This window comes from Dipodomys merriami, unplaced genomic scaffold (genome assembly GCF_024711535.1).
Source record: "Dipodomys merriami isolate MVZ:Mamm:240054 unplaced genomic scaffold, mDipMer1.0.p SCAF_19, whole genome shotgun sequence".
Taxonomy (NCBI): Eukaryota; Metazoa; Chordata; class Mammalia; order Rodentia; family Heteromyidae; genus Dipodomys; species Dipodomys merriami.
This window is the reverse complement of record NW_027203270.1, coordinates 30,890,030-30,902,500: the sequence shown is the minus strand read 5'-3', so window position 1 is coordinate 30,902,500 and position 12,471 is coordinate 30,890,030.

Below are 12,471 nucleotides of genomic sequence, written 5' to 3'. Positions count from 1 at the left end.
GGTTGTCTTGTGCTTTCGTTACCTGTCAGACATTTGCAAGCCCAAAGGAAGAATGGGTGCTTTTAGCAAAAGTAGACTCAAAGTGCTTGTTCTAGAACAAACATGAGAGCCAACCAACTCAGGAGACCTTCCCAGAGGGCGTCTTTCACCTGGAGGACTAGAGGAAAGCCACTGAAGCCCACTTCCTCTGAAAGGAGAATCACCCAGTGGGGTACCCCAAAAGCTGGTGATGGGTTCATATGTTGGTAGTGTGGGCAGTGTGGGACTGTCTTCACAGTGCCTCCACACAGTACCCACACACACGCTCCTTACTCCAGTTATGGGAAATGCTGTGGTTAAAGGACCCTCTTCAGCACTGGACTCCTATGTAACTCACTGCTGCAAGACCAGCTATGTCAGAGACCACATATCAAAATTGCCGGATCAACCTCCCATCATGGGTCCTTCAGATGCTTATAAAAACCGTTAGCTAGCAAGATCAATAGAAAGCCCGCGGATTGGGAGAAGATCTTCACTAGCCATACAACAGACAAGGGTCTCCTATCTAAAATATACCTGGAACTCAAAAAATTAAATCCCCCCAACAACAAATCCTCAAAGAAACAACTGCCCAATAAATAAGTGGGCTAAAGACTTAAAGAGAAACTGCTCTGAAGAGGAAAGAAGGATAGTCAATAGTCACATGAAGAAATGCTCAAGCTCAGCTGGGCGGTGGTGGCTCACGCCTGTAATCCTAGCTATTCAGGAGGCTGAGATCTGAGGATCACAGTTCAAAGCCAGCCTGGGCAGAAAAAACTGTGAGACTCTTATCTCCAATAAACCACCAGAAAACCAGAAGCAGCACTGCAGCTCAAGTGGTAGAGTGCTAGCCTTGAGCTGAAGAGCTGAGGGACAGCACTCAGGCCCAGAGTTCAAGCCCCATGACAGGCAAAAAAAAAAAAGAAAGAAAGAAAGAAAGAAAAAGAAATGCTCAAGCTCCCTAGCTATAAAAGAAATGCAAATCAAAACAACATTGAGATACCACCTCACCCCAGTTAGAATGGCTATAATCAAGAACTCTAATAACAAACAGATGCTGGAGGGGATGTGGACAGAAGGGAACCTTACTGTATTGTTGGTGGAAGTGTAAACTTGTTTAACCACTCTGGAAAGTAGTATGGAGCTCAAAAGACTCCACATAGAGCTCCCCTATGACCCAGCAATCCCACTTTTGGGCATTTACCCAAATGATCACAAACAAGACCATACTAAAGCTACCAGCACAACTATGTTTATTGCAGTATTATTTACCATAGCTAAGATATGGAACCATTCCAGATGCCCCTCAGTAGATGAATGGATCAAGAAAATGTGGTATATATACACAATGGAATTCTATGCCTCCATCAGAAAGAATGACATTGCCCCATTTGTTAGGAAGTGGAAAGACTTGGAAAAAATTATATTAAGTGAAGTAAGCCAGGCTCAAAGAAATATAGGTCCCATGGTTTCCCTTATTTGCAATAACTAGTATATGTCTGAGACAAACAGAAACTGTCAGACAAGTTGATGTTAGGCAAAATGAACCCCAAGATAAGGGTTCAAATATTTTTTTCTTTCTTGCGATTGTTTCCAACATATTTATAAGATGATTTCTTTGTTGCTTTGTATATACCCCCCCCAGGGTATAAGCCCTGCTTTCACTGTATTTGATGTTGATATAATTTGTGGAGGCGAAAGGGAAAAACAAGCTGTTTAATAGGGTTACAGGTGGACCCATTATAACAACGAGATGTACAAGATGTTATGTCGAAAAACAAACTTTACAACTTTGACGGAGTGGGGGGTAGGGGGTTTGGGGGTGGTAGGGGTGTGTGGGGGTGTGGGGTGGAGAGGGGAAGGGATGGTATGTAGAAACAAAGGAGGAGGCAACAATGTTTGATAAGAAATATACTCACTTTGGGCTGGGAAGGTGGCTCAGAGGTAGATCGCTTGCCTTGCATGCATGAGGCCCTGGGTTCGATTCCTCAGCACCACATAAGCAAAAAGAAAAAAGCCAGAAAGTGATACTGTGGCTCAAGTGGTAGAGCGTTAGCCTTGAGCTGAAGAGCTGAGGGACAGAGCCCAGGCCCAGAGTTCAGGCCCCATGACTGGACCCCCCCCCCAAAAAAAAAGAAAGAAAAGAAAAAGTAAAAGAAATGTACTCACTATCTTGCCCATGTAATTGTAACCCCTCTGTATGGTATTTTCACAATAATAATAATAATAAAATCATTCACGAATTAGTTCAAGAAAATTTCCTTTAAATGAAATTAATGAACAACCTGAGTTTCCACATTCAAATGGATTATTCATTAAAAATCACAACTAATAAAATTGACTCCTAGAAATAACATGTATCACTGAAGTTTCAGAACCCAGAGGCAGAAATATGTTGGAAGCCTCCTGAAACACGAAGAATGCCTTTTAGACTTCACAATAATAGGATAGAAAATGGTTTACATCATTCAGAACTCTAGGGTATTGATAGAGTGCTAGGGTAAATAAGTAATATTCTTTCAACTCAAGGAGTTATCATTTCTCAAGTACAGCACTTTTCTCAGAAAACTAATAACAGATTTATCTTAACAAACTCAGGGTAAACTATGAAGAAGAAAATATGGGGGTTGGGAAGGTAGCTCAGTGGTAGAGTGCTTGCCTTGCATGCATGAGGCCCTGGGTTCGATTCCTCAGCATCACATAAACAAAGAGAAAGAAGCCGGAAGTGGCGCTCTGGCTCAAGTGGTAGAGCGCTAGTCTTGAGCTGAAGAGCTGAGGGACAGCGCCCAGGCCCAGAGTTCAGGCCCCATGACCAGACCCAAAAAAAAAAAATTTAAAAATAGACAAAAGAAAATATGGTCCAAACAGAAACAACAAAGGAACTCAAGATATAAACCAGCCATTTATTAAAAAGAAATGAGCTACATGAATAAGCTAGAAAATAGGAGAAGCCACCAGCAAAACCATGAAATTTCTAAAGACAGAATAAAAGGTTGTATCAAATGAATAAAAATGTGATGATCTTAAAAAAGAAAAGTTCTTAGAAATTAAAAATGTGTCTTGTACATCTCATTGTTTCAATGGGTCAACCTGTATCCCTATTTAAACAGTTTGTTCTTTCCCTTCCCCTCCCCAAATTATACCGACAGCAAATACAGTGAAAACAGAGTTTTCTGTCTCATCTGGCTATAACCATGATTCTCAGATCTTAGGCTCCCGAGTAGCTAGGACTACAGGCACAAGCCACCAGTGTCCAGCTCTCCATCTGTACTGTTATGGGCTCCAACCTCCTACTGTCCTGTACTAGAGATATTTGTTATTTCTTTTCTAGGAAATGTAAATATCCTAAGGAAAATAAAAGGGCCTTTTCTATTGGTATGTCTCACTGTAACCCAGAGGGTGATTGTATGTTGCAAATTAGCACTAAAATTCTAAAGCGAGGCAGTCATAGATATACCCATACCTAAAGCGTAATAACCACTTGGCTTTGCACCAATTATGCACTTTCCTGTGCTCAGTATAAACATCTGTTCATAAGGGTCTTTCTTCATTAGTATTGTTAGATGGGTATTTTTGCAATACTTAGAAAAGAACATGGTCTATATTAATCACTGTATGAGGTACTATCCCTCTTGTAGCTCTTTGTGGTTGTAATTATTTTTAATGTTATTATTTACTAATGTATAAATAAGTAAATAAGAAAGATTTTGACCAAATTGCCTTAGCAAAGAATAAAATATTTTCAAGGTGTCTGCTTTGACTCTGAGGTCTTTGATCCATTTGGAGTTGATTCTGGTGCAGGGTGATGTATAAGGATCTAGCTTTAGTTTTCTACAGGTGATTAACCTATTTTGCCAGCACCATTTACTGAAGAGGCTGTCTTTCTTCCATTCTATTTTTTTTAGCTCCCTTATTGAAGATTAAGTGGCTATAGGTCTGTGGGTTCAGTTCTGGGTTTTTAATTCTATTCCATTGGTCCTGAGGTCTGATCTTGTGCCAGTACCAAGCTGTTTTGATTACTATGGCTTTGTAGTAGAGTTTGAAATTTGGTATTGATATTCCTCCAGCACTGTTGTTTCTGTTAAGGATCATTTTTGCTATTCGGGGTCTTTTATTGTTCCATATGAATTTCTGGATAGCCTCTTATATTTCCTTGAAGAATGAAGTTGGAATATTGATAGGTATCGCACTGAATTTGTAGATAGCCTTGGGAAGTATTGCCATTTTCACAATGTTGATCCTTCCAATCCAGGAGCATGGGAGGTTTTTCTACTGTCTAAGTTCTGTTTTTATTTCCTTTTTCAGGTTTTTAAACTTTTTATATTATATGTCTGGGACAAGCAGAAAAGGTCAGGTAAGATGATGTTAAGCGAAACAAACCCCAAGATAGGGACATAAGTGGGTTTTTTTTCTTTCTTGTTATTGTTGCTTACGTATTTATAAGGTACCATGTGATTTTTTTTGTTGTTGCTTTGTATGTCCCTCCCTCACCGTATAACCCCTGTTTTTATTGTGTCTGATGTTGGTATAATTTGGGGAGGGGAAGGGAAAAAACAAATTGTTTAAATAGGGATACAGATCGAGCCATTGCAACAATGAAATGTACAAGATGCTATGTGGAAAAACGAACTTTACAATTTAGGCAGGGCTGTGGGGGGAGGTGGGAGGGTAGGGATGGTAGGGGAAAAACAAAGGAGGAGGCAACAATGCTTGATAAGAAATGTACTCATTACCTTGCTCATGTAACCGCAACCCCTCTGTATTTTTACAATTACAAACTTATTAAAAGAATAAAATATCCAGCCGGGCGCTGGTGGCTCACGCCTGTAATCCTAGCTACTCAGGAGGCTGAGATCTGAGGATCGCGGTTCAAAGCCAGCCCGGGCAGGAGAGACCGTGAGACTCCTATCTCCAATAAACCACCAGAAAACCGGAAGTGGCGCTGTAGCTCAAGTGGTAGAGCGCTCGCCTTGAGCTGAAGAGCTGAGGGACAGCGCCCAGGCCCAGAGTTCAAGCCCCACGACCGACAAAAAAAAAAAAAAAAAAAAAAGAATAAAATATCCATATTTCTGCAAAAAAAAAAAAAAAAAAAAAAAAGGTTAGCCAGATGCCGGTAGCTCACGTTTGTAATCCTAACTACTCAGGAGGCTGAGATCTAAGTGGAAGGAAACTGAGCCATGATGGTATCAAAATAAGGCAAAGGCAGAGAGTGAACTCAACAGACCAACAGACTTTTACTTGGGGTAAAAGTTTCCTAAAACTAAGATTCTCAGTGTGGTTCAAAGCCAGCCCAGGCAGGAAAGTCCATAAGACTCTTAACTCCAATAAACCACTTAGAAAACCAGAAGTGGTGCTGTGGTTCAAGTGGTAAAGCACTTGCCTTGAGCTGAAGAGCTGAGGGACAGCGCCCAGGCCCAGAGTTCAAGCCCTACAACCAAAAAAAAAAAAAAAAAAGAATATTGGTTTGAAGCCAGCCTGGGCAAACAAATCTGAGAGAGTCTTATTGCCAATTAAGCACCTAGAAGCCCTAAGTAGAGGTGTGGCTCAAGTAATAGACATAGCCTTGATAGAAAATCACCACACACACACACACACACACACACACACACACACACACACACACAGAGTGAGACCAGAGGAAATTATTACGGTGTTTTGTTTTTATTTTGACCATAAACTGAGTCCATTTTTCCTCTTGAAATTATGGAACTATTAACTGTCATGAGTGAGTTATGCCAAGAGAGACATCCTGTATCTTTGCCAAGTACTACTGATTTTGCTTAATAGTCCCTAAGCCGTTGGCAAACACAACACAGGTTCTAACCATGATCCCCAGATCTCAGCCTTTTCAATAGCTAGGATTACAGGTGGGAACCACTAGCATCAGCAAATAAGGGTTCTTTTACCATGATTTTATTGTTCTTGTTGCCAGTCCTAGGGCTTGAACTCTGGGCCTGGGCACTGTCCCTGAACTTTTTTTTTGTTCAAGGCTAGGACTCTACCACTTGAGCCACAGCACCACTTCCAGCTTTTTCTTTGTATGTAGTACTGAGGAATTGAACCCAGGGCTTCACACATTGTAGGCAAACACTCTACCCCTAAGCCACACTCCCAGCCCTACCCTGATCTTAATTACTAAAGATAACTCTGAGATCACACATTACACTTCACAAATGATATAAAGTCCACAAAAAGCTGAAGAAAGGTTAGTGTGGTGATCACATGATTCAAAGGACAAGAACGGATTGCTGAAACAGGTGAACAGGTAAAGAGAATCCCAGCAAGTAGTTAGGGAAGGTACCATAACCCAGCACTGACCTGTGGTGTCAGAAGACAGAGCAGGTTCAAGGCACAGAGCAGATTCCAGGCTTGCTGGATCCACACTGACAGGAGGCTATGTAGGGTCACTTCAAACACAGGGATCCAACTGAGCTGAAACCCGGTGGGCCGAGAGTCATTGCCTGGCATTTTTAGGGGGGGCTTGGACTCGGGGCATCTTGCTCTCAAGCTTACAACAGGTGTTCTACCACTTGAGCTACACCTCTACAATGGGCTTTTTTCTTTAATTGGAGATTCAAGTTTCTCTGATTTGTCAAGATTGGCTTCAAATTGTGGGCCTCAGATTTCAATCTCCTGAGTAGCTGGGACTACAGGCATGAGCTACCAGTGCCGCCTTTTTCTTTCTTTCTTTCTTTCTTTTTCTTTTTTCCTTTCATTTTCTTTCTTTCCTTCCTTTTTTTTTTTTTTTAAATTAGCTTACATTTATGCAGAGCAGAGATTTCATTGTTACATTTCTACACATAAAACAAAGATTTTAACACAGTACTATTTTTTCTTAGGTCCAGTCTTGGGGCCTGGGCACTGTCCCTCAGCTCTTCAGCTCAAGGTTAGCACTCTACCACTTGAGCCACAGCACCACTTCTGGCTTTTTTTTTCATTTTGCTTATGTGGTGCTGAGGAATCGAACCCAGAGTCTCATGCATGCAAGGCAAGTGCTCTACCACTGAGCCATCTTCCCAGCCCCACACAGCACTATTATGAAGATTAAGTGAACCAAAAGTTAAGTGGTACTCCAATGTTCTAAGTTTAATTACAGAGTGCTGGAGGGGGAGGGCAAGACCAAAGGTAGGAGAGCTGGGAGGTGGGAAGTTAATCCTTAACAATATATAACTGAAAAAGAATGAAGGACCATTTTGCATTCCTGATCTGAGATTAAAACCTTCACTCAAATCCTGTCAAGATCCCTGATTAATCTAGACGCTACTATTGATCCTTGTGATAGGTAACCCTAGCCCATGAGCTCATAATGATGATGCTATGTAAAGAAAATCTACAATAAGAAATTCTTCAAGGCCTCTAGTTCTCCCCGCTCTCCTCCATCCCAGAGCCTGAACTCAGAGCCTGAACACTGTCCCTGAGCTCCGTTTGCTCAAGGCTAGCACTCTATCGCTTAAGCCACAGCACCACTTCCAGCTTTTTCTGTTTATTCCACTGTTATTCTGTTATTCCACTGAGGAATTGGACCCAGGGCTTTATGAATGCTAGGCAAGCACTCTACCACTAAGCCACATTCCCAGCCAGCTTTTATATATTTATTATTATTATGATGATTACTTTTTTTGTGGGCCATAGGGTTGAACTCAGGGCCTAGTCGCTGTCCCTGAGCTCTTCAGATCAAGGCTAGCATTTTACCACTTTGAGCCACAGCACCACTTCTGGTTTTCTGGTGATTAATAGGAGATGAGTCTCTTGGAGCCGGGCACCGGTGACTCACGCCTGTAATCCTAACTACTCAGGAGGCTGACATCTGAGGATCACAGTTCAAAGCCAGCCCTGGCAGTAAAGTCCGTGACTCTGGAAGTGGCACTGTGGCTCGAGGTAGAGGGCTCACCTTGAGCTGAAGAGCTGAGGGACAGCACCTAGGCCCAGAGTTCAAGCCCCATGACTGACAAAAAAAAAAAAGTGTCTGGGCTGGGAAGGTGGCTCAGTGGTAGAGCGCTTGCCTTGCATGCATGAGGCCCTGGGTTCGATTCCTCAGCACCACATAAGCAAAAAGAAAAAAGCCGGAAGTGGCGCTGTGGCACAAGTGGTAGAGCGCTAGCCTTGAGCTGAAGAGCTGAGGGACAGCACCGAGACCCAGAGTTCAGGCCCACGACCGGACCACCCCCCCCCCCAAAAAAAAAAGTCTCATGGACCTTCTAGCTGGGGCTGACATGGAATCTCCATTCTCAGATCTCAGCCCCTAGTAGCTAGGATTACAGGTGTGAGCCACTGGCACTGAACTCTCGCCTGAAAACTCTCCCTAGACACCAGGACCTTGGTCAATTGTTGAGATGAATAAACAATTCTTATTTACTCTTCTCCAGTCCCAAATGGCAGTGGAAATAACAAGACTTCCTTCCCCACATTTTCACTGTAATACTTCGGTTATATGCCTGTGGCCAGACAGAGAAGCTACAATTAGAGAGTAGGATACAGGACAGGGAAGTGTGGAGTCTTAGGGATGGTCCATATCCTGGACCAACAATTGACTTGGCCTGACCTGGCAGCCCACTCCCTGGGCCATTAAGACAGGAGATTAAGATAAGGGCCTACTACCTCCTCAGGGAGCCCATTCCCCATACCTAAGTTAAACAGAAAAGGCAAAGAGTAGCAATTTTCTTTCTTTCCTTTTTTTTTTTTTTTTTGTCTGTCGTGGGGCTTGAACTCTGGGCCTGGGCGCTGTCCCTCAGTTCTTCAGCTCAAGGCGACCGCTCTACCACTTGAGCTACAGTGCCACTTCTGGTTTTTCTGAGTGGTTTATTGGAGATAAGAGTTTCACGAACTTGGCAGTCTGGGAAGGTGGCTCAGTGGTAGAGCACTTGCCTTGCATGCATGAGGTCCTGGGTTCGATTCCTCAGCACCACATATGCAAAAAGAAAAAAAGCCGGAAGTGGTGCTGTGGCTCAAGTGGTAGAGCACTAGCCTTGAGCTGAAGAGCTGAGGGACAGCGCCCAGGCCCAGAGTTCAGGCCCCATGACCGGACACAAAAAAAAAAAAAAAAAAAAAAAAAAGAGTTTCATGAACTTTCCTAAGCAGGCTGGCTTTGAACTGCGATTCTCAGATCTCAGCCTCCAGAGTAACTAGGATGACAGGCGTGAGCCACCGATGCCCAGTCTCTTACTTTTTTTCCCCCAAACAATACTTGTCTAAACAGACAACTAAAACTTCACTCAATACTTAACTACTCAGGAATACCTAATGAAATTGATAAAATACAAGAAATCTCAATTTCTTTTAAAAGTTCCCATCACTATATAAATTGAACTAGGAAGTAGAGGCATGGCTCAAATGGTAGAGCCCCAGCTTTGATTCAAAAAGCCAAAACAGAATGAAGCCCAGAGTTCAAGCTTCAGTACAGGTACCAAAACAAAAAAAATTGTTGAGGCTGGAAAGGTGGCTCAGTGGTAGAACGCTTGCCTTGCGTGCCTGAGGCCCTGGGTTCGATTCCTCAGCACCACATAGGCAAAAAGAAAAAAGCTGGAAGTGGCACTGTGGCTCGAGTGGTAGAGTGCTAGCCTTGAGCTGAAAAGCTGAGGGACAGCACCCAGGCCCAGAGTTCAGGCCCCACAACCAGACCCAAAAAAACAAAAAACAAAACAAAACAAAAAAATTGTTTTAAAAAAAATTTTTTTAAATGGAGGTTGGGCCAGGTGCCAGTGGCCCATGCCAGTAATCCTAGCTACTCAGGAGGCCGAGATCTGATGATCAAGGTTCAAAGACAGCTTGGGCAGGAAAGTCTGTGATACTACTCAAATTAGCTACCAAAAAAAGGTGGAAATAGAGCTGTGTGACTCAAGTGGTAGAGCACTAGCACACACTGGAGCACATGCAAATGGAGGTGGAGGGCTGGGAATGTGGCTTAGTGGTAGAGTACTCGACTTCTTGCTTTGCATGCATGTAGCCCTGGGTTAATTCCTCATAAACACAAAAAGCTAGAAGGAGCATTGTGGCTCAAGTGGTAAAGTTCTAGCCTTGAGCAAAAAGAATCTCAGGGGGCTGTGAATGTGGCTTAGTGGTACAGTACTTGCCTAGCAAGCATGAAGCCCTGAGTTCAATTCCTTAGTACCACATACACAGAAAAAGCTGAACTGGTGCTGTGGCTCAAGTGGTAGAGCCTTGAACAAATAGAAGCTTTGGGACAGTGCTCAAGTCCCGAGTTCAAGTCCCAGGACTGGCAAAAAAAAAAAAAAATGGAGGTGAGGATGCCAAGTTTTTCTCCTGCTTTTAGTTCACTTATGGGTCCAAGTAAGGAGTCAATGCTTTCCAGCAAAGTAACTTTTACAATAATATTGTAAGTTATACAATAATAAAGTTTATGATAGTGTGCAAACGTAATACTTTATCATACATTTTATGACACGGCCCCTCCTTTGGAGTTTCTTCCCTCTGCCTTCTCTCCCCTCCCACAGTTGCTCTTTCTGCTTTTTAGAGAAGGATGACTCACTTTTCTTAACATGCTGAATTCTAAAAAGAAGCCCCACCTAGATGGCTACAATGTCACTGCTAAATCTTTAGATTTACAGACAGAACCTGAAACACTTGACAACCTTTGTAATACCCAGACTCTCTGGGTCCTGGGCAATAACTACAACAAAGCAGTCCCAGCCCCATGAAACAAGTCTGTGGTGGTGTTCTGAAAGAGACTTGTGTAAACCTCAATTAAACTTTTTTGTGTGTATCTTTGCTGGCAGTAGGGTTTGAACTCAGGGCCATACTGCTCTTGCTTATTCCCCTCCCCCCACTTCAAAGTTGGTACACTACTACTTGAGCCACATTTCCACTTCTAGCTCACCCAGCCCCCATCATAGGCCTGGGTGCTATCCCTGAGCTTTTCAGCTCAAGCCTAGCATTTTACCATTAGAGCCACAGTGCCACTTTGGGCTTTTTTTTAATAGATTCTTGGAATCTCACGAATTTTCCTGTCTGAGCTGGCTTCAAACCATGATCCTCAGATCTCAGCCTCCTGAGTAGCTAGGATTTCAGGCATGAGCCAACAGCACCCAGCTACAAGTCTAATTCTTTTTTTTTTTTTTTTTTTTGGTCGTGGGGCTTGAACTCTAGGCCTGGGCACTGTCCCTGAGCTCTTCAGCTCAAGGTGAGTGCTCTACAACTTGAGCCACTGCACAGCACCACTTCCGGTTTTCTGGTAATTAATTAGAGATAAGATATCAGCCTCCTAAGTAGCTAGGATTACTGGCAAGAGCCGGCAACACCCAGCTACAAGCTTAATTCTTGACTAGTTTGCTTTTGCTAAATCTTTATTTAGCTGTTCTCATATGTGGAAGCTAAACCCAAAACATTTGTATATTTATGTGTATATGCATATATATACAAATACATATATATATATACACATAAACATAATAGTATAATAGATTTCAACACACAGCATGAAGATAAAGGACTTTGTTGGAAGAGCTGGGTAAGGAAAAAAAGAGGGTGAATAATTTTGAAATACATTGCAAGCATATATGAAAACAGCATTTAAAAAAGGGGGGGCTGGGCTGGGAAGATGGCTCAGTGGTAGAGCGCTTGCCTTGCATGCATGAGGCCCTGGGTTTGATTCCTCAGCACCACATAAGCAAAAAGAAAAAAGCTGGAAGTGGCTCTGTGGCTCAAGTGGTAGAGTGCTAGCCTTGAGCTGAAGAGCTGAGGGACAGTGCCCAGGCCGAGTTCAGGCCCTACGACTGGACCCCCCCCCAAAAAAAAAAAAGAAAGAAAGAAAGAAAAAGAACTGTTAAAAAAAAAAGGGGGGGTGCGTTGGGAAGGTAGCTCAGTGGTAGAGTGCTTGCCTTGCATGCATGAGGCCCTGGGTTCAATTCCTCAGCACCACATAAGCAGAAAAAGCCGGAAGTGTTGCTGTTGGCTCAAGTGGTAGAGCCATGGCCTTGAGTTGAAGAGCTGAGGGACAGTGTCAAGGTCCAGAGTTTAAGCCTCATGACTGACCAAAAAAACCCCTCAATATAAGGTTAGTGGGCAGAAAGAAAATAGACTCTGAGAGGGGGTAGGTATTCGTGGGAAGAGTCTGAGCCAACAAGGAAGACAGATGAAAGAGGATGAACATGGTCCAAGTAGAATATTTGCAACTATGAACATAAAACAATGAAACCTGTTGCAATTGGTTTGAGGAAGGAAGAAGAGGGTAATGAAAAGCAATAGAGGCAGTAAGATTGTATGGAATAAAAAAAAAGATATAAAAATTTAAAAAAAGATTGTATGGAATATACTGTAATATATGTGTAAAATTTCACAATGAAATCCTTCCTTAATTAAAAAAAAAAAAAAAGCTAGGCACTAGTGGCTCATCCTTATAATCCTAGCAACTCAGGAGGCTGAGATCTGAGGTTCAAAGCTAGCCCAGGCAGGAAAGACTGGGAGACTTATCTCCAATTAACCACCAGAAAACCAGAA